The sequence below is a fragment of the Budorcas taxicolor genome, chromosome 11, assembly GCF_023091745.1.
Source record: "Budorcas taxicolor isolate Tak-1 chromosome 11, Takin1.1, whole genome shotgun sequence".
In the NCBI taxonomy this organism is placed as follows: Eukaryota; Metazoa; Chordata; class Mammalia; order Artiodactyla; family Bovidae; genus Budorcas; species Budorcas taxicolor.
Window position 1 is genome coordinate 105887074 of NC_068920.1, and position 18670 is coordinate 105905743.

Consider the following 18670-nt stretch of genomic DNA (forward strand, 5'->3'; position numbering starts at 1 on the left):
CTTAATTACTGAACCACTGGGGAAATTCCTTGCCAAACATTCCGGAGGTCAAGCTAAGTCCCAGGATGTGATGGCAAGCTGGGAGCATTGTTTCTGAGAGCTCAGAGCTGTGGTTGGCTGTATAATTTTTATTTTAAAATTTTCTTGGCTGTGGCACACAGCACGATTTATGCTTTGGTCCCGTGGCCATGAGGCATGTGGGTGCCTAGATCCCCGACCAGGGATTGAACCTGTGCCCCTTGCATTGGAAGTTCGAAGTCTTAACCACTGGACTGCCAAGAAAGTCCCTGGTCAGTTGTATTCTTGCTCCCAGTTATTTCCTGTCTCCTCTGTAGAGGGTTCTGCACACTTGGATGTGGCCTGTGTCCCCATGGGAGGAATATATTGGTACTTCTTCCTCTCACTGGCGCTGGATTGATTACATCACCTTCCTGGGCTAACAGAAGTGAGAGTGAAGCTCACCATGTCTATGTCAAAGCCTTAAAAGCCAGGGTGGGCTTCTGTTCTGCCTCTTTGTCCTTGACCATGAGAATGGAGTCAGGGGTGGTTCCTTTGGCCTGGGTCTTGGGACAAGATGGCATATGGAAGACAGCCACAGTTGAGCCACATCTGATGAGTAATTCGGGCGAGAGGGAAAGCTTCCTCATTGTAAGTCCCTAAAATTCTAGGACTGTTTGTTACAGCAGCCTCACCTAGTAAAAGCTGACTTACACCAGGGTTGTGCTTTGTTACAAAGTCCAGGTGACTCTGAGGAAATGATACCTGCTGACACTGGCCTCTGGGTTGGATCTGAGTCTAAGTTAAGTTAAGTCAAGTTGCTCAGTCGTGTCCGACTCTTCGCGACCCCATGGACTGTAGCCCACCAGGCTCCTCCGTCCATGGGATTCTCTAGGCAAGAATACTGGAGTGGGTTGCCATTTCCTTCTCCAGGGGATCTTCCCAACCCAGGGATCGAACCCAGGTCTCCCATAGTAGAGGCAGACACTTTAACCTCTGAGCCACCAGGGACGCCTCCAGTTAACAAAGGAGTTCTGGTTGTTATTACAAGAATCAAGACATGCCGCAGGCGCAGTGATGGCTCTAACTTTGCTCATAGCAGTGCCAATGGCTTCAAATGTTCAGAAAGCCCTTTGGTCACGTATAATGAGCGTCCTAAATAAATTTTACTTCTGGAAATCTAGCCCAAGAAAAAAATTCGAGATATACCCAGAGGTCCACTGTAAAGTTATTTGAAAAACTGGAATACCCCATCACAAGGGAAGAGTGCATACATTATTCTAGATGATGGACATTATGCAGTCATTAAAAATCAAGTAGCTGTGGGCTTCCCTGGCAGTCCAGTGGTTGGGACTTTGCCTTCCAATGCAGGGGGTGTGGGTTCAGTCCCTGGTCAGGCACCTAGGATCCCACATACCTCAGGATCAACAGACTGCAGCATAAATCGGAAGCAGTCTCACAACAAAATCAATAAACACTTTAAAAACAGTCCACACAAAAAATCTAAAACTAAATCAAGTAGCTGAATATTTAATAAGACAGAGGGGATGTTTGTATTTTAGTACTGAGTGAAAGAAACAAGATAGGAAACTATATCCCTATGACAATTCTAACAAATTTAGGATCACACTGTTTATTTTTGTCTCTTTTTTTCACTTACATTATGTGAATACATATTCCCCCCAAAAGTCAAACATGTAAATATTTCCATACCCATGAGGAAATAAGGAAAAACAGTGGCTGTCTCTGGGTAGCATTTTCTTGTCTGTATTTTCTGTATTTTCCAAACGTGCTCTGATGAATATGTGCTAGTTTTATAATCAGAAGTAAGTAACTGCTGTTTAAAAATAAGAATTATTCCGGTCACTTCTAGGGCTGTGCTATTGCTCTGTGGCTGCCCAGGGGCCTTAATTGGGGCTCCTCATCTAAGAATAAGCCTGTGTGTTTAATTAGGTCACTCTCCTGCCGACCTAGAATCTTTGCACAGGGCTTAGCTTGAACTCCTGGGATGCACCCTGCCTGAACTTGGAGCCCCACAGCCAGGGGCTGGGCTGCTGCCTGCGTTTAGCTTAGTCTGAATTTGAGAAATGTATGATGTCTCTCTAACATATCTTCCTTTTTTAAAAAAAATATAAATTTATTTATTTTAATTGGAGGCTAATTACTTTATAATATTGTGTATCTTCCTTAAAAATTAACTGGGACCTAGTTGTTTTGTTGAAGAGAAAATGAAGACTCATGAAGTAAGTGTCCTACCCCTTTTTGAAAGAAAGTGAAAGTATGAAAGTGAAGTTGCTCAGCTGTGTCCAACTCTTTGAGACCCCATGAACTATACAGTCCATGGGATTCTTCAGGCCAGAATACTGAAGTGGGTAGCCTTTCCCTTTTCCAGGGGATCTTTGGAACCCAGTGATCAAACCCAGGTCTGCCACATTGCAGGCGAATTCTTTACCAGAAGGGAAGCCCAACAGTTGAGATGTGGCTAGAGTCCAAGCCAATTCATCCCTGGGTTGGCTCGAACCATGAATCTTTTGGTTAACAGCCGAACCCGCTAACCAGTTGCACCACAGAGACTATCCGTTTTCGGATGGATATAATTTTGTCTTCCCAGGTGGTTCAGTGGTAAAGAACCACTACCAAGCAGGAGATGCAGGTTTGATCCCTGAGTTAGGAGGATCCCCTGGAAAAGGGCGTGGCAACCCACTCCAGTATTCTTGCCTGGAGAATCCCATGGACAGAGGAGCCTGGTGGGCTACAGTCCATGTGGTCAAAGAGAGTTGGACATGACTTAGTGACTAAAACAACAACAGTCTTGGCTGAGGATAACTGCTGTGCCTGGCAGCTATTGTTCATGGTTCCCTGTGGCCTTCCAGGTTTGTCCTGGGTCACATACGTGGAGGTCCCAAGAGACTGGTGAGCAGATAGGGGACATTGAATGTGCCTGAGAGCCGGAAGTCCCTTAGAGAGGAGCTCAGTCTGGAGGAAAAGGAGCCCAGTGTGACCAGGCTGGTCCTAGAGGACCTCAGCTGTCAGTGGGCCAGGCAAGGCTATTGCACTCATATGGTGTCACTAAAGCCTTAATCCAGGTTTGGTCCTTGTGAGAGTGTGCCATGTGATGTGCGGTGTGGGTGTGCAGTGTGTGTGTGGGGGGCTGTCCACAGTGTTGCCCAACAGAAGCTGCAGTGGAGTTGGGAGCCAGACCTGGGCCAGACAGGAAGAAAGCAGCTGGAAACGGCCGTTTCATTGAATAAACCATTAATAATACAGTGCCACCCACTTTGCAAAGTAGGTTTTCATAGCCATTTCACATCATGTCACTGTTTTATTTTTTGCTTTTGTTTTTTGTAAATTTTTGTCTGTGCCACAGGGCATGTGGAATCTTGGGATCTTAGGTCCCCAACCGGGGTCAACCCCATGCCCCCTGCATTTGACGCTCGGAGTCTTAGGCACTGCACCACCAGGGAAGTCCCTACAGTCATGTCACTATTGAGGGGCTCAGTTGTCCAGGGGGCACATGATTCTCTCCCTTCTCAGACTCCATCAGCCTCCCTGGGATCTGCTTCAGCCCCGGATTGCAGGGCCTGGTCCTCTTCTACACTGCTTCTCATCTGAAACCTTCAAGTCCATCATCCTTAACTTCTTTCCTTGAGGTGTAATGTACAGATAGTAAAATACATGAGTTCCTTCTCTTTTTATTTATTTTTTTATTTTATTTTATTTTTTTTTTCCTTCTCTTTTTAAAATTTTTATTTATTCATTTATTTATTCCTGGCTGCTCTGGGTCTTCCTTGCTGCACTCCGGCTTTCTTTAGTTTCTGCCACTGGGGCCCACTCTCAAGTTGCAGTGCTCAGGCCTCCCTTCACACTAGGCTTTCCTGCTGCAGAGCAGAGGCTCTAGGTGCACAGCCTCCAGTAGCTGTGGAGCACGGGCCTAGCTGCCCCAGGGCGTGTGGAATCCTCCGGCCCCAGGGATCAAAGCTGTGTCCCCTGCACTGGCAGGCAGATTTTTATCCAGTGCACCACCAGACGAGTCCCAGTACATGAGTTCTTATGCTTGATATTGTGTCCATGAAATTCCCAAGTTATTGTGGACAACACAGTTTATTCTCCTTCTAACCCCATTGGATGGATAAGTCACTGTTTATTTATCTTTTCTGGTCTTGATGGGCATTCGGGTTGTTTCCAGTTTGGGGATTATTGTGAATAAAGATGTCACGAACATTCTTATACACGTCTTTCAGTGGAGGCCACTTGAAATTTTTTTTATTGGAGTATAATTGCTTTACCATGTTGTATTAGTTTCTACTATACAATGAAGTGAATCAGCTATTGCTGTTGTTCAGCCATTCATTTGTGTCTGACTCTTTGGACCCCATGGACAGCAGCATGCCAGGCTTCCCTATCTCTCAGCTATGTGTATACATATATCTACTTCCTCTTGGACCTCCCTCCCACCCCCATCCCACCCCTCTAGGTCATCACAGAGCACAGAGCTGAGCACTGTGTGCTATACGGCAGCTTCCCACTAGCTATCTGTTTTACACGTGGTAATGTCTATATGAGCTTCCCTGGTGGCTCAGATGGCAAAGAATCTGCCTGCAATGCAGGAGACCTGGGTTCAGTCCCTATGTTGCGAAGAGCCCCTGGAGGAGGGCATGACAACCCACACCATTATTCTTGCCTGGAGAATCCAATGGACAGAGGAGCCTGGTGGGCTACAGTCCCTGGGGTTGCAAAGAGGTGGATACAACTGAGCGACTAAGCATGCACGCAGTGTCTGTGCGTAAATGCTCATCTCCCAGCTCATCCCACCTTCCCCTTGCCCCATGTCCACATATTTATTCTCTACATCTGTGTCACTTCTCCTGCCCTGCAAATAGGTTCATCGGTACCATTTTTCTAGATTCTGCACATTATGCATTAATACACGATATTTGTTTCTCTTTTTCTGACTTGCTTCACTCTGTATGACAGACTCTAGGTCCATCCACATCTCTACAAATGACCCAATTTTGTTCCTTTTAACAGCTGAGTTGTACATATGTAGCACATCTTCTTTATCCATTCATCTGTCTGTGGACACCTAGGTTGCTTCCTAGTGCTGGCTATTGTAAACAGTGCTGCAGTGTCTTTTAACTCACTTCCTGTCCTTCATCTTCTCTGTCACTCATCAAGACCCCAGGTCCTGCAGCCCCAGCATCAGTCTAATTCTGTAACCCAGTCTCATTGCTTTTTCGGCCAAGGTTCCTGCAAAAGGAGGTCTTCACCCGTGTCTCCCTTCCCTGCCCTCTGCCCCTATTCTACTGCTACCATCTCTTGCCACTGACATACCACAGGGTCCAAGTTTCCCGTCCTGTGACCTTGGGCCTTTTCTGACCCCGGTTTTTCTGTCGCGCTGTCACTGCTCATGGTTCCCTCTTTCCTCCTGGGGTTGCTGGGACAGCCCTTCCTCCTACTTCTTCCCTGCAAATCTGGCAGCTCCCTCTCAGCTTCTTTTGCTGGGTCCTCTCCTGCCTCGGCCCCCACATGGTTGTTGCCAGGACTCTGTGCTCAGCTTTCTTCTGCTCCTGTCTCTCTGAGGGGCCCTCCTGCCTCTCTGAGGGGCCCTCCTGCCACTGGGTCTTCAGCTACCACTGTTGCTCAAGCAACATCCCTCATCCTCAATCTCACGTCCCCAAACCCAAAGGATTTCATACTCATTTGGTGGCAGCCTTGACTGACCCGACCTGAGGTTGTTTATTGTGTTTGTGGACCTACTTCGTGTGAATGAATATTCATGGCTCGGCAGCAGGAATGCTAATGTATTAGATTATGGGCTGTTGCCCCAGACCCCAGCAAGTGTGTGATCATGCATATATACAGTAAATCATGTGTTACCTCCTTAGACTCAGAAAATACTGACTTCTGAGATATATCAGGCCCCAAGGGTGTCAGGTCAGCGCTGGTGGAGCCCGAATGCTCTCTCTAGTTTGTGGACGAAGGCCTTGTCATAATAAGCCCCTGCCCTTCCTGCTGATATTTCTGGTTTGGTGGTCATTTACTCCCTGGTTTCTCAGTGTCTCATCCTCATTTCCCCCAGGATCCCCTTTGGTTAATCAGTCCTCAGGTCCTGATGAGCCCAGTGATTCCCTGGCCAGCTCTCCCTTATTCCCTCCCCACGAATCCAGGCGCTCACAGCTCCTGCCTGGACCATGGAGGTCAGCTTGGCAGCTCCCCTCATCCTGGCCCGCCCAGCCTTCCCTGCTCTGACACCAGAGCAGCTTTGACACCTCATCCTGCTCAAAACGCTGCCAGGGCTCCCCACCCCCTGTGGGGTCCAGGTCAATCTCTTTTATTACAGCACAGAAGCCTTCCTAATCTGGTCTTCCCCCTCCCCCACCCCCTGTGGGCCCTGGGAACAGTTGTGGGTTCATGACCCCTCTTTCCCCCTTTTGCAGCTGCAGTTGCTCAGCCAGGAATTTTTCATGTGATCTCCGGGGAAGCTCCTGCTCACTTTTCAAGAGGCTGGTGGGCATCACCTTCTGGAGTTGCCCTTATCCGAACAGGCCTGCTTTCCTGTCCCTCTGTATGGCTGTGTCTGGACATTGTGGGCAGCACCCTGCTGCGCTCACGACATGGTTCAAGGTATTGGCTTGTGTGGGAAGTCGTGGGGAGGTGAATGTGGAGGGGTTGGGGGGGATGGGCGTGGTGGGGATGGGAGTGGTGGGGGTGGGGTGGATGGTACAGTCAGCACCAATGGGCTCATCCCTTAATGCCCCAAGGCATTTCAGGGCAGGTGCTCACAATATACATAAAGGAAAAAAAAAAGAGGTTTTACTAAAAAAAACCAGAGAATCTTAATGTATATATCATTTTCTGTTCTTTTTTCAGTTAGCATAAACATTTCTTAAAATTTCTATGTCATTTTATGTAGTTGAAATTTTATTATCGAAATAAAGATACCAAAGATAAGAAATTAAATATGGTCTTGCATTTTACCCAGACCCTCCCCTGGGTGATTCATATGCATGTTAAGCCACTCTTCATTTGAATTATTTTCTTCATCCTTTGTGTATGCGATTTGTTAATGGTTGACAAGCCTGTGCAGTGCAATTGGGGATTCTGATGTTCTTTTCCCCATGTGGGAAAAGCATTTTCACATTTTCTGAGTTAATCTTCTTGACTACAATTAGCAAAGTTAGTGTAATTATTTATAAGTAACAGAGTCTCCTCTTCTCTAGATGGACATTGATGGAGCCTCTGATTTTACATGAATTCTCTCTTTTTTTTAAATTGAGGTAGAGCTGATTTACAGTGTTATTTAGTTCCAGGTGTACAGCAAAGTGATTGTTTTTCAGTTTCTTTTCCCTGATAGGTTATTGCAAAATATTGAGTATAGTTCCCTGGGTTATACAGTAGGTCCTTATTGCTTATCTGTTTTCTGTTGTATACATAGTAATGTGTGTATGGAGCTTCTCTGGTGATTCAGATGGTAAAGAATCTGCCTGCAATGTGGGAGATCCCGGTTTGACCCCTGGGTTGGGGAGATCCCCTGGAGAAGGGCATGGCAACCCACTCCTGTTGTTTGCTGGGAAGTTTTCCTTGCTCAGAAAATACCAGACAGAGAAGCCTGGTAGGCTACAGTCCATGGGGTCGCAAAGAGTTGGACATGACTGAGCAACTCACACACAAACACACACACACACACACAGTGTGTATATGTTAATCTCAAACTCTTAATTTATCTGTCTCCCATCCGTGAATCCTTGCATTTAGCTTTTTCTGTTTTCTGTATACTTTTAGGATGGATTCTCAGAACAGGATGGTTCCAAGGAAATGGACATTTTCATGACTAGATCTGCAAAACCAAGTGGTTTTCTAAAGCAAGTCTCATTTCCCTGGGGGACTGGTTGATGACACAAAACACTGTGTGTGAGAGGGGTGGTCATTCTAGGAACATGGCCCATGGGACAAGCCGACCTCCCATTCACTCGAGTCCTGCCTGATTCTATATGAGATGTGGGGCCTGGCCAGGCTTCAAAAGGATTTACCAGATGATAAAACAATAAAACATTGGGATGTGACCCTTCTCTCCTACCCTCTGCTCATTTCTACCATGGGCTGAACTCCTGACAATTGCTGGGCATCTCTGTTCTTACCCCTGAAGTGCATCTGGCTAATGGGTCAAGTGTAAGAGGGACCAATAGCCCCAGAAGGGAGGTGACTGTTTTCCTCCTTTGCCCCCACAAACTGCGATGGAGTGGTGACTGATTCCCAAGGGCAGGCTGCAGAGAAAGTGCTAGGAAGTGAATCTTCCCTCAGCCCTGCCTCCAAATCCTCCTACCAATCCAGTGCTGGTGGGTTTCTCTGGTGGTCCAGTAACTAAGACTCTATCCGTACTCCCAGTGCAGGGGGCCAGGGTTCGATCCCTGGTCTGGAGACTAGATCCCACATGCTGCAACTAAGAGTTTTAATGTCACAACTAAAGATCCTGAGTGCTGCAATGAAGATCAAAGATTCCATGTGCTGCAACTAAGACCTGGTGCAGCAGAATGAATAAATATTTAAAAAAAAAACAGACGGTGCTCGTGTTGTCTGTGGTGGTGGCTGACCTTTAGAAGGAGGGGCAGTGAAAGGACAGGTGAAGCCTCCAAGGAGTGAGTGAGATTCTAGAGCAAGTCCTTCACCCAGCCCAGCCTTCGTTTACCTCTCTAGAAAAAGAGGATAATAATAATGGTAATAATATCTACATCACAGGGCTGAAGTGAGAAGCAAATAAGAAAATGAATTTGGGACACAGTCAGTTCTATACAGACACTGGATATTTCCAGAGGCATGAGACTCCCAAGGCCTGGGGTAGGGTGATTTCAGCTTCCTTTTGCACTCATTACGTCTATTGTTGGCTGGATGTGTTGAATGACTTTTAAAAGCTGAGGTCCTGAAAGTTTGTTATATGTTAGAGTCACCTTGGTGGCTCAAAAGGTAAAGAACCTGCCTACAATGCAGGAGACCTGAGTTCAATCCCTGGGTCAGGAAGATCTCCTGGAGAAGGAAATGGCAACCCGCTCCATTATTCTTGCCTGGACGATCCCATGCACAGAGGAACCTGGAGGGCTACAGTCCTGGCGGGCTACTCTTTGGGGTTGCAAACAGTCAGACATGACTGAGCAACTAACACACAGAGTCACCCAGGGAGCAAAAATGACCCATGGCTGAATCTTACCCTAGACCAGTTCCATGAGACTCTCAGAGAGAGAGGGGTCCCCCCACTAGGCTGTTACTCAGCACTGGCTTTGGCCATCCGTGGCTTCAATGTGCCCACCTGCCCTTGCCTGACTGCTTCCCATTCACCAGAGACTTTATTTTAATTAATTTATTTTTCTTTCGGCTGCTCTGGGTCTTGTGGCAGCACGTGGGCCTCTCTGGTTACGGCACGCAGACTTAGTTGCCCTGCGGCATGTGGGATCTGCATTCCTTGACCAGGGATTGAACCCGCATCCCTTGCATTGGTAAGCAGATTCTCAACCAGTGGACCACCAGGTAAACCACATGTCAGAGGTTTTAAAACTCCTTTAGTCATTCCAACTTGCCAGCTAAGGCTCCACTCTTGTCACTGAAATGTAGTGAGATGGGCATCATGCAACTATGTGAGCACTTGCGAGCAATGCAGACTCCTGGGACCTACCCCAGACCTACTGAGTCAGAAGTTAACTTTTATTTATTTATTTATTTTTTCTTCTCCTTTCAGTTCAGTTCAGTTCAGTCCTTCAGACGTGTCCGACTCTGCAACCCCATGAATCACAGCATGCCAGGCCTCCCTGTCCATCACCAACTCCCGGAGTTCACTCAGACTCATGTCCATCAAGTCTGTGATGCCATCCAGCCATCTCATCCTCTGTCGTCACCTTCTTCTCCTGCCCCCAATCCCTCCCAGCATCAAAGTCTTTTCCAATGAGTCAATTTATTTATTTTAATTGGAGGCTAATTACTTTACAATATTGTAGTGTTTTTGCCACTGACATGAATCAGTCATGGGTATACAGGTGTTCCCCGTCCTGAACCACCTCCCCACTAGAAGTTGCATTTTAACTAGACTCCTGGATGATTCACATGCATGTTGAAGTTTGAGAAGCACTGAACTGGCCTCTGACTCCTGGCTGACCCCTCTCACGTGTCCTCCTCCACCCTGAGCCGTGGCGATCCGCCCCTGGGTACATGGGACCGGATCATTCTTCTCTTACACTCCTTCACTCTCATCACCTCTCAGAGAAAGTCTCCACCTGTTAGTGTGGCCTGGAAAGCTGGCCACAGTGAGCCCCAACTGATACCCCAGCTCTGTACCCCAACCAAGCATGTCTGTGACTCCCACATGCTTGCCAGGCTGCCAATCAGCACCCTTGGAGGCAGCCCTTATGTGGCTAATTCCTCCTCCAGGAAGCTTTCCCTAACCTCCCCTGGGTTCTCTGGGTATGTTTAGTCACTAAGTTGTGTCCTACTCTTTTGTGACCCCATGGACTGCAACCAGCCAGGCTCCTCTGTCCATGGAATTTCCCAGGTAAGAATACTGGAGTGGGTAGCTATTTCCATTTCCACCGGGGATCTTCCTGACCCAGGGATCAAAGCCCAGTCTCTGACATTGCAGTTGGATTCTTTACCACTGAGCCAGCAAGTTTCTCATTTCACTGTTTCCTATTAATGAGTGTAGTCTGTCTTCTTTCTTGGACTGTCAGCTACTTAAGGGCAGGTAACACTACATAGTTTTTCTAAAATTTTTATTGTATTTCTGGCTACACTGAGTCTTCATTGCTGTGCGTGGGCTTTCTCTAGTTGCTGAGAGCAGGTCTAATCTCTAGTTGCGGTATGAGGGCTTCTCATTGCAGAGGGCTTCTCTTGCTGCGGTTCTTAGCCTCTAGGCCACAAGGGCTGCAGTAGTTACAACGCTCAGGCTTAGTTGCTCTGTGGCATGTGGGATCTTCCTGGACCAGGGATTGAACTTGTGTCCCTTGCATTGGCGGGTGGATTCTTGAGCACTGGACCACCAAGGAAGTCCTCTTCATAGTTTTAAATCCAGCTTCTAGAAGCTTGGCATGAAGTAGACACTTAATGAATGCACGGTGTCTGACTAGATGGATTTATGTGCAAGAAAATATGGCACGTAATACTGAAATTCACCATATCTCTGACTCTCGTGTAGCTTCCCTTTGCCCTGACCCTCTGTGCAAGCCAGCACTCATCCTGCCTAGCCCCCTCCTGTCTCTCCAGATCACAGCAAGGAGAGGTGTGGGTCTCTGTCAGGGGTGGAGCCTGCCCTTGCCTGTGGCTCTCAAGGTCTGTGACCCAGCCTCAGGCATGTCTGGCAGGTCTCAGATGCCCTTCCAACATGCTCCAGGATGACACCACCCTTCTAAAGCACCACCCTAAAGCAAAGAGAAATTAAAGAGCCTATTCATGAAGGTGAAAGAGGAGAGTGAAAAAGCTGGCTTAAAACTCAACACTCAGAAAACTAAGGTCAGAGCATCCGGTCTCATCACTTCATGGCAAATAGATCGGGAAACAAACGAAACAGTGACAGACTATTTTCTTGCAGATGGTGTTTTGCAGCCATGATATTAAAAGACGCTTGCTTGGAAAAAAAGCTATGACAAACCTAGACAGCATATTAAAAAGCAGAGACATTACTTTGCCAACAAAGGTCCATTTAGTCAAAGCTATGGTTTTTCTAGTGGTCATGGATGAATGTAAGAGCTAGACCATAAAGAAGGCTGAGTGCTGAAGAAGCAATGCTTTTGAACTGTGGTATTGGAGGGGACTCGTGAGAGTCCCTTGGACTGCAAGGAGATCAAAACAGTCAATCCTAATGGAAATCAACCCTGAGTATTCATTGGAAGGACTGATGCTAAAGCTGAAACTCCAATACTTTGGCCCCCTGATACAAAGGACTGACTCATTGGGAAAGACCCTGATGCTGGGAAAGACTGAAGGCAGGAGGAGGGGATGACAGAGGATGAGTTGGTTGGATGGCATCACCGACTCGATGGACATGTGTCTGAGCAAGCTCCAGGAGTTGGTGATGGACAGGGAAGCCAGGGGTGCTGCAGTCCATGGGGTAATAAAGAGTTGGATGTGACTGAGCAACTGAGCAACAAACCTGCCCCAGACCTGTCTTGGGGCCCTCCTGTAGCACCTCACCCTCTGCCCATCAGGATCACCAAGCTACATGGTTTATATTGAGTCTTGCCCCAAGGCCACAGGTGCGAGGCCTTGTACCACGGCCAAGAAGCGGAGCTCAGAACCAAGGTCACCTCTGAAGCTAAATGAGCCCCTTTGTAACTCTTGCCAAAAGCCCCGATCATCACCAACAAGCTTTATGATGAAAATTAGGCAAAGATGCCCACTCCAGTAATCACCCTGCATACTAAGTTGCTTCATTCATGTCTGACTCTTTGCGACCTCATGGACTATAGCCTGCCAGGTTCCTATGTTCCTCAGTCAAGAATACTGGAGTGGGTTATCCTAACCACTCACCTAACGTCAACCTTCTGGCAGGAATTTTCTTTGTCTTGAGGCTATAAAAATTGGCAATTAACCCACAAAAACTGTGGACTCTTCCTGGTCTGTCAGGAGGTCGGACCGCTGCACTTGCAGTGCCCTTGTTATCTCTGCCCTTTCTTCTTTTTAGACTCCTTCCCTTCCAAAATGCTCTTTGTCTGGAAATTCTTTTCCACCCCGGGCTCAGACTGCCTCATCCGTTTAGGGACAGGAGGGCACTGTCTCCCAGGCCGTAGCTTCTGCTACCTCCTGCCAGCCTCAGAGCCTGTGGGGACCCTGGGTCTGCAAGATTGTGTTAGGGGCAAATGAGGCCTCACCTCACTCCCTCAGGGGCCAATTTTACCTGAAAGAGGGGCCCCAAAGTGCTGTATGACGTCCTGAGGGGGAATGTGGGCCCCTCGCCTCCCTTCCCCCATCCTGTGCTCTTGTAGGATGGTCAGGATGGCCAAGTGCCCAGTCAGCACACACGCATACACTCACGCCCACTTTCACATCTGCACTCACACCCACACCACAAACTGCCAGACACTTCCTTTATTTTGATGGTGAGAGAGACAGGATCTTGCAAGTTTCCTAACCTCTTACTGCAAATCTCTCCCGCCATGGTCCCCCACCCATTTAGGGGACTGGCCTTTGCCCTGGGTGGGGAAGGATTGGGGCAGAATTGTATGTGGGCCCTGACTCAGCCCCAGCCCTTCTTGCAATTGCAGTCACATCCCTCCTTATTCACCCGGGTGACGGGTGACATGTCCTTTGGCTGTTGTAGCCACATCAGAGGGGAGGAGCCCCCTTGGGCCGGCCTGGGCTCCCATGGCCAATGGCCTGTAGGCAGTGCCCAGCCTCCACTGTCCTCGTGGGTCAATTTCCTTCCAGCCCCTCAGCACTGGGCACACTGTGGGCTACATGAAATCTCTTTCTCTTCTAAACTAATGCAAATCCTACATTTCCAGAAGATCTCATTCAGGATGCCCCTTTGTTTAAAAAAAAAAAAACAAAAACCTTCCTGGGATTTCCCTGGTGGTCCAGGGGTTAAGATTACTTGCTTCCAATGTAGGGGGAGCGGATTCAATCCTTGCTCAGCAAACTAAGATCCCACATGCTGCATGAAAAATCCCACATGCTGCCAAGAAAAGCAAACAAACAAACAAAAAAGTCTTCCTGATGGCTCTTTCCCTTTGGCACTCCCACTGAAGATCCTGCTGTTGCCACTACCTTCTGCCCTGCCTGGTATTACTGGTATCGTGAAAACAAGCCGAATCCAGTCTCACTTCTGCTGAAATGTCCCTGATGCCAAGATCCACATCTTTGACCTGGGGTAGAAGAAGGCAAAAGTGGATGAGTTCTCACTCTATGGGCACACAGTGTCTGATGAGGATAGGCAGCTGTCCTCCGAGGCCCCAGAGGCTGCCTGTATGTGTGCCAACACGTACATGGTGAAAAGCTGTGGCAAAGATAGCTTTCACATCCAAGTGTGGCTCCACCCCTTCACATCACCTGCATCAACAAGATGCTGTTCTGTGCTCTTAGGCTCTGATAGACTCCAGACAGGTATGCATGGTGCCTTTGGAAAGCCCCAGGACCCAGTGACCAGGGTCCACACTGGCCAAATTATAATGTCCATCTGCACCAAGCTGCAGAGCAAGGAGCATGTGATTGAGGCCCTGGTGTGTGCTAAGTTGCTCAGATGTGTCCAAATCTTTGTGACCCCATGGACTGTAGCCTGCCGGGATCCTCTGTCCATGGGATTCTCTAGGCAAGAATACTGCAATGGGTTGTCATGTTCTTCTCCAGGGGATCTTCCCCAGCCAGGGATCGAACCTGTGTCTCCTGTGGCTTTTGCTTTGCAGGCAGATTCTTTGCTGCTGAGCCACCAGGGAAGCCCTGAGACCCTATTCATGGCCAGATTCAAGTTCCCTGGCCACCAGAAGATCCATGTCTCCAAGAAGTGGGGGTTTACTGAGTTTATTATTTATTAAAAATAAAATCTGCCTGAGTCGGGCGGGTCTTAGTTGTGGCATTCGAGATCTTTAGTTGTAGCATGTGAATTGTTAGCTGTGTTATGTGGGATCTCAGTTCCCTGACCAGGGATTGAACCCAGGTCCCCTGTCTTGGGAGCGCTGAGTCTTAGCTGCTGGACCATTGGAGAAGTCCTGGGACTTACTAAGTTTAATGTAGATGAATTTGAAAACATGGTGACAGAAAAGTGGCTCACCCCAGATGACTGTGTGGTCAAATACAACCTTAGTGGTGGCCCCTGGGCAAATGGTGGGCCTTGTGCTCAGGAGAGCCTTGGCGCTGCCCCCTTCTTATCACACTCACCAATAAATCCTACTTTCTTGTTAAAACAGAAAAAAGGCCTTCCTGATGTATTGCTCCACTTCCCATCTTGATCCCTCCACATACCAGCCACCCCTGTGTGAGGAAGCCCAGTCTGCGGGAAGTTTCTGGTGATTCTGAGAGGGTTTCTCCAAACTCAGGGGAACAAGTGAAAGTGAAGTCACTTAGTCATGTCCGACTCTTTGCGACCCGTGGACTGTAGCTCACCAAGCTCCTCCATCCATGGGATTCTCCAGACAAGAATACTGGAATGGGTTGCCATTTCCTTCTCCAAAAAACAAAAGGCCCCTCAAACTCTGTACTGCACTGGACCAACTGTGTGATCTGGAATAATGCCTCTGGCTGAAGGTGGAGGTGAAGTGTGAGCGGTGACTGCCCTACCCCACGCCCTGGGCGCCCCAGATCTGGCCACCTTTCTGAGTGTCAGGTGGCCATGGGGAACAAGGCCATCACATGCTGGGCCTGGACACCTTCCAAACAGGCACAGCCTGGGTGTGAGAATCAACAGGATTGCAGGCTGAATGGTCCTGTTTTTACGCTGCCTCTGGGTGGATGGGAAGGGCCCAGCTGGGAGCTCAGAAGAAAGTGGGAGCAGAAGTGACCATTCTAGGTGGTAATGTGGGCACCTTGGACCTCCTTAATTAAAAAATATATATTTAAAATTTGGAAATAATTCCAAAAGTTTATGAAAAGTTGTAAAAATAAAACATAATTCGAAGAACATCTTTATTCTTTTTGCCAAGATTTACCTATTGTTGGGAATTCCCTGGCAGTCCAGTGGTGGTGGTGTTGTTTAGTGACTTCAGCTGTGTCTGACTTTTTGTGATCCTATGGACTGTAGCCTGCCAGGCTCCTCTGTCTGTGGAATTTTCCAGGCAAGGTTACTGGAGTGGATAGCCATTTCCTTCTCCAGGGGATCTTACCGACCCAGGGATTGAATCTGAGTCTCCTGCGTTTCCTGTATTGCAGGCGGATTCTTTACTGCTAAGCCAGCAGGGAAGTTCCCAATGGTTAGGACTCCTCATTTTTCACTCTCGAGTCCCCAGGTTTAATCCCTGGTGCAGGAACTAAAATTCCACAAACTGTGTGCCTCCCCACCACCGAAAATAAAAAAGATTTCCCTGTTGCTAACATTTTACTCCATTTGTTTTATCGTTTTATCATCTGTCCCTGCCAGTATGTACACACACAAATGGACACACACACACACGTGTACATGCATTATTTTTTCCCTAAACAATCCGAAGGTAAGTTACACATGTCATGACCTTCACCCTGAATACTTTCGTATTTTCCAAGAATATTTTTCTTGTGGTGTCAACTTTAGAAACTGACCTTGAGCCAGTGCTTTAAGCTGCCGTTGATCGTCTAGTCTTATTCGTTGACCTTATTATGTCCTTGGGTTAAATCCCCTTCCCTGATTGAATATCTGAGAGTAGATACTGCAGTTAGTTGGCATGTCTCTTTAGCCTCCTCCCCTGAAACATTCCCTCTGCCTTTGTCTTCCACGCTGTTGCGAAGTCCAGGGTCTTGGTGAGGGCTCTAGGCAGAGGTGGGTGAAAATGAGCTAACGTACCTCCTGCAGCCTCCATACTCTTGTCTCACCATCTTACCATTGTTCATTTGCAATTACCAAGGATGGGACTATTTCACTGAAATATTTTCTTCCCCCCCAGATAATTTCTATCCCTTCAACAGTGCCTAACTTCATTTAGTTTGGCCATTTTGGAGAGAACATTTTATCAAATGTATCATAAACTTGTGTTCCTTTTTAAAAGAGGACATGCTATATCCTTTAAGTTTTTCTGGATGATCCAGGTCAGAACTCTAAATGGAAATCATCGTGCTTTGTTGCAAAACCAGCAATTATGGACCCTTAGGGCCTGTTTGGGTTTCCCTGGTGGCTCAGACGGTAAAGAATCCACCGGCAAGGCGGGATACCTGGGTTCGATCCCTGGGTTGGGAAGATACCTTGGAGGAGGGCATGGTAAGCCACCACAGTATTCTTACCTGGGGATTCTCCATGGACAGAGGAGACTGGCGGGCTACAGTTCATGGAGTCCCAAAGAGTCGGACATGACTGAGGGACAAAGCACAGCACAGCACAGGGCCTGTTTACAGCTCTGCACTAAATGATCACAATTACTCTGCTCTTGGGCACTCATTTTTGTACTTTTTTTTTTTCCTGATTCTGAGATTCTAATCATCTGCCATTTCTTATAGCTCCATTTTTGATAGCTCCACTTCTAGGGCTTCCCTGATAGTTCAGTGGGTAAAGAATCCACCTGCAGGGCAGGAGACACAGGAGATGTGGGTTTGATCCCTGGGTCAGGAAGATCCTCTGGAGAAGGAAGTAGCAACCCACTCCAGTATTTTTGCCTGGAGAATTCCATGGACAGGGGAACCTGGCAGGCTACAGTCCATGGGGTTGCAAAGAGTCAGACACGACCGAGCAACTAGGCACACTTCTAGCAATTCTTTTTTTCTTTTTACAATTTATATTTATTTACTTGGTTGTGTCGGGTCTTGGCTGTGACAGGCGGGATCTTGGTTGCGTCCTGCAGGATCTCTCCTTGTGCTCGGTCTCCAGAATGCATGACTCAGTAGTGGGCTCAGTTACTCCATGGCATGCGGGTTCTTAGTTCCCTGGCCAGGTCACCTGCATCTCAAGGTGGATTTTTAACCCCTGAGCCACCAAGGAAGTCTCCAGAAATTACTTCTTTAAATGGCCTCGGGCTAGGAAGATTGATAACCCGACATGCTAGAATTGTTTGTAAAACAAAAATTCAAGTCCTTTTTTTTCTTTATTAGACACTTTTATTTATGTATTAAGAATTTTTTAAAAAACAAAATTCACATTCTATTTAGGTTGAAATTAACTATGCAAAATTGATTTTCTTCACTAAAAATAGCCACAATATTTTGTGTATTATTCCTAGGTAAACCACAGAACACTTATATTTTTGGGTTTTCTAGGTTATTCTTGTAACTCAAGATGAGGCAGTAGACACAGTCATGTCTTCTGTGCAGCCAAGAGCTTGACTGTCATGCTGCATTCAGTAAGTGAAGTGATGGAAAATATCGAAGTTTATCATGAATTTTGGTTTGAGGAAGCCACAAATGTGGCAAGCAAACTTGATATTCAGATGACACTCCAAGGGAAATTTCGCAGAGTTCAGCACAGTAACCTGGAGCTACGGTAAAGAAACTCTAAGTGTTCTAACAGTGGACCACACTACTCAGGAACAGAAAGATATATTCTCAGAACAGTACCTCAAAGCTCTTAAAATACTTCTCTCTGGTACCCTCTGTCATGGGACAGTCTTTTATTTTTAAAGCACAGGAGTCTCCTGCCTTTGCAACCCCATGTTTGTTGCACTCTGAGTTCTCTGCTACATTCTAGGTCGTTGTGGTCCTTGGATGCATAAATCCAAGAAGTGAAGATAGTATAATATAGATGAATTGTTCTTCCTTATTACTGCTTTCTCTCTTAAAAAACAGGGGCTTTCCTGATGGCTCAGCTGGTAAAGAACTAGTCTGCCAATGCAAAAGATACAAGAGATGTGGGTTCGATCCCTGAGTTGGGAAAATTTCCTGAAGGAGGAAATGGCAGCCCACTCCAGTATTCTTGCCTGGGAAAGCCCATGGACAGAGGAGCCTGGAAGGCTACAGTCCCTGGAGTCTCAAAGAGTTGGACGCGACTGAGCACCCAGGCACAGGCACTTAAGGAACAGAAGGGACACCAGAGACTGTCCTGGCTGACTCCTCCCTCAGACGAGGAGGAGATGGGACCCAGGGTGGGGCCAGC

The 18670-nt window shown here is 47.4% G+C and overlaps 1 pseudogene; it reads left to right on the forward strand.

Annotated features, from left to right (window-relative positions):
• Positions 1-13808: 13808 nt before the first annotated feature.
• On the forward strand, positions 13809-15360 carry LOC128055687 (60S ribosomal protein L10-like; annotated as a pseudogene).
• Positions 15361-18670: the final 3310 nt, after the last annotated feature.